We start from the raw sequence: 5,000 nt of genomic DNA on the forward strand, positions 1-5,000 counted from the left end.
AGGACAGCATGAGGACGATTTAGGACAACATGAGGACGATTTAGGACAGCATGAGGACGATTTAGGACAGCATGAGGACGATTTAGGACAACATGAGGACCATTTAGGACAACATGAGGACCATTTAGGACAACATGAGGACGATTTAGGACAACATGAGGACAATGATGGCACCGGGAGGGAAGGGACCCTCTTTCTGAAAGACAACTCAAACTCATTCAACTGTTTCGCTACGGGGGGTTTATTCGGAACTGAGGTGTGGCCAACCACTTTCCACACGGACATAAGTAGTGCACCGCACGGACGTACATAAGTAGTGCACCGCACGGACGTATATAAGTAGTGTACTGCATGGACGTACATAAGTAGTGTACTGCATGGACGTACATAAGTAGTGCACCGCACGGACGTACATAAGTAGTGTACTGCATGGACGTACATAAGTAGTGCACCGCACGGACGTATATAAGTAGTGCACCGCACGGACGTACATAAGTAGTGCACCGCACGGACGTACATAAGTAGTGTACTGCATGGACGTACATAAGTAGTGCACCGCATGGACGTACATAAGTAGTGCACCGCATGGACGTACATAAGTAGTGTCCTTGCTGACCCCGAACCAGTCGGCAGTGCCCCTGGAGACGTCACACGTCACAACAGGACATGTTTAGGACAGCACAAGGACGATTTAGGACAACATGAGGACCATTTAGGACAACATGAGGACCATTTAGGACAACATGAGGACCATTTAGGACAGCATGAGGACCATTTAGGACAACATGAGGACGATTTAGGACAACATGAGGACCATTTAGGACAGCATGAGGACGATTTAGGACAGCATGAGGACCATTTAGGACAACATGAGGACCATTTAGGACAACATGAGGACGATTTAGGACAACATGAGGACCATTTAGGACAGCACGAGGACGATTTAGGACAACATGAGGACCATTTAGGACAGCATGGGGACGATTTAGGACAACATGAGGACGATTTAGGACAACATGAGGACCATTTAGGACAGCATGAGGACGATTTAGGACAACACGAGGACCATTTAGGACAACATGAGGACGATTTAGGACAACATGAGGACGATTTAGGACAGCATGAGGACGATTTAGGACAACATGAGGACGATTTAGGACAACATGAGGACCATTTAGGACAGCATGAGGACGATTTAGGACAACATGAGGACCATTTAGGACAACATGAGGACGATTTAGGACAACATGAGGACGATTTAGGACAGCATGAGGACGATTTAGGACAACATGAGGACGATTTAGGACAACATGAGGACGATTTAGGACAACATGAGGACCATTTAGGACAGCACGAGGACGATTTAGGACAACATGAGGACCATTTAGGACAGCATGAGGACGATTTAGGACAACATGAGGACGATTTAGGACAACATGAGGACCATTTAGGACAGCATGAGGACGATTTAGGACAACATGAGGACGATTTAGGACAACATGAGGACCATTTAGGACAGCATGAGGACGATTTAGGACAACATGAGGACCATTTAGGACAACATGAGGACGATTTAGGACAACATGAGGACGATTTAGGACAGCATGAGGACGATTTAGGACAACATGAGGACGATTTAGGACAACATGAGGACCATTTAGGACAGCATGAGGACGATTTAGGACAACATGAGGACGATTTAGGACAGCATGAGGACGATTTAGGACAGCATGAGGACGATTTAGGACAACATGAGGACCATTTAGGACAACATGAGGACCATTTAGGACAACATGAGGACGATTTAGGACAACATGAGGACAATGATGGCACCGGGAGGGAAGGGACCCTCTTTCTGAAAGACAACTCAAACTCATTCAACTGTTTCGCTACGGGGGGTTTATTCGGAACTGAGGTGTGGCCAACCACTTTCCACACGGACATAAGTAGTGCACCGCACGGACGTACATAAGTAGTGCACCGCACGGACGTACATAAGTAGTGCACCGCACGGACGTATATAAGTAGTGCACCGCACGGACGTACATAAGTAGTGCACCGCACGGACGTACATAAGTAGTGCACCGCACGGACGTACATAAGTAGTGCACCGCACGGACGTACATAAGTAGTGCACCGCACGGACGTACATAAGTAGTGCACCGCACGGACGTACATAAGTAGTGTACTGCACGGACGTACATAAGTAGTGTACTGCATGGACGTACATAAGTAGTGTACTGCATGGACGTACATAAGTAGTGTACTGCACGGACGTACATAAGTAGTGTACTGCATGGACGTACATAAGTAGTGTACTGCACGGACGTACATAAGTAGTGTACTGCACGGACGTACACAAGTAGTGTACTGCATGGCCGTACATAAGTAGTGTACTGCACGGACGTACATAAGTAGTGTACTGCACGGACGTACATAAGTAGTGCACCGCACGGACGTACATAAGTAGTGCACCGCACGGACGTACATAAGTAGTGTACTGCATGGACGTACATAAGTAGTGTACTGCACGGACGTACATAAGTAGTGTACTGCACGGACGTACATAAGTAGTGTACTGCACGGACGTACATAAGTAGTGTACTGCATGGACGTACATAAGTAGTGTACTGCATGGACGTACATAAGTAGTGTACTGCACGGACGTACATAAGTAGTGTACTGCACGGACGTACATAAGTAGTGTACTGCACGGACGTACATAAGTAGTGTACTGCACGGACGTACATAAGTAGTGTACTGCATGGACGTACATAAGTAGTGCACCGCACGGACGTACATAAGTAGTGTACTGCACGGACGTACATAAGTAGTGTACTGCACGGACGTACATAAGTAGTGTACTGCACGGACGTACATAAGTAGTGTACTGCATGGACGTACATAAGTAGTGTACTGCATGGACGTACATAAGTAGTGTATTGCACGGACGTACATAAGTAGTGTACTGCATGGACGTACATAAGTAGTGTACTGCACGGACGTACATAAGTAGTGTACTGCACGGACGTACATAAGTAGTGTACTGCATGGCCGTACATAAGTAGTGTACTGCACGGACGTACATAAGTAGTGTACTGCACGGACGTACATAAGTAGTGTACTGCATGGACGTACATAAGTAGTGCACCACACGGACGTACATAAGTAGTGTACTGCACGGACGTACATAAGTAGTGCACCACACGGACGTACATAAGTAGTGTACTGCATGGACGTACATAAGTAGTGCACCACACGGACGTACATAAGTAGTGCACCACACGGACGTACATAAGTAGTGTACTGCATGGACGTACATAAGTAGTGCACCACACGGACGTACATAAGTAGTGTACTGCATGGACGTACATAAGTAGTGTACTGCATGGACGTACATAAGTAGTGCACCACACGGACGTACATAAGTAGTGTACTGCATGGACGTACATAAGTAGTGCACCGCACGGACGTACATAAGTAGTGTACTGCATGGACGTACATAAGTAGTGCACCACACGGACGTACACAAGTAGTGTACTGCATGGACGTACATAAGTAGTGCACCACACGGACGTACATAAGTAGTGTACTGCATGGACGTACATAAGTAGTGTATGGCGGACACACACATGATATTGTTTGCACCCCAACAACACAACAATGGCGGACACACACATGATATTGTTTGCACCCCAACAACACAACAATGGCGGACACACACATGATATTGTTTGCACCCCAACAACACAACAATGGCGGACACACACATGATATTGTTTGCACCCCAACAACACAACAATAGCAGACACACACATGATATTGTTTGCACCCCAACAACACAACAATAGCAGACACACACATGATATTGTTTGCACCCCAACAACACAACAATGGCGGACACACACATGATATTGTTTGCACCCCAACAACACAACAATGGCGGACACACACATGATATTGTTTGCACCCCAACAACACAACAATGGCGGACACACACATGATATTGTTTGCACCCCAACAACACAACAATGGCGGACACACACATGATATTGTTTGCACCCCAACAACACAACAATAGCGGACACACACATGATATTGTTTGCACCCCAACAACACAACAATGGCGGACACACACATGATATTGTTTGCACCCCAACAACACAACAATGGCGGACACACACATGATATTGTTTGCACCCCAACAACACAACAATGGCGGACACACACATGATATTGTTTGCACCCCAACAACACAACAATGGCGGACACACACATGATATTGTTTGCACCCCAACAACACAACAATGGCGGACACACACATGATATTGTTTGCACCCCAACAACACAACAATGGCGGACACACACATGATATTGTTTGCACCCCAACAACACAACAATGGCGGACACACACATGATATTGTTTGCACCCCAACAACACAACAATGGCGGACACACACATGATATTGTTTGCACCCCAACAACACAACAATAGCAGACACACACATGATATTGTTTGCACCCCAACAACACAACAATAGCAGACACACACATGATATTGTTTGCACCCCAACAACACAACAATGGCGGACACACACATGATATTGTTTGCACCCCAACAACACAACAATGGCGGACACACACATGATATTGTTTGCACCCCAACAACACAACAATGGCGGACACACACATGATATTGTTTGCACCCCAACAACACAACAATGGCGGACACACACATGATATTGTTTGCACCCCAACAACACAACAATAGCGGACACACACATGATATTGTTTGCACCCCAACAACACAACAATGGCGGACACACACATGATATTGTTTGCACCCCAACAACACAACAATGGCGGACACACACATGATATTGTTTGCACCCCAACAACACAACAATGGCGGACACACACATGATATTGTTTGCACCCCAACAACACAACAATGGCGGACACACACATGATATTGTTTGCACCCCAACAACACAACAATG

At 46.3% G+C, this 5,000-nt stretch overlaps 1 pseudogene; it reads right to left on the reverse strand.

Moving 5' to 3' along the window:
• Positions 1-5,000, reverse strand: part of LOC133555748 (serotonin N-acetyltransferase-like) — a 446,295-nt pseudogene that overhangs the window by 148,380 nt on the left and 292,915 nt on the right.

Source organism: Nerophis ophidion, linkage group LG07, assembly GCF_033978795.1.
Source record: "Nerophis ophidion isolate RoL-2023_Sa linkage group LG07, RoL_Noph_v1.0, whole genome shotgun sequence".
NCBI lineage: Eukaryota > Metazoa > Chordata > Actinopteri > Syngnathiformes > Syngnathidae > Nerophis > Nerophis ophidion.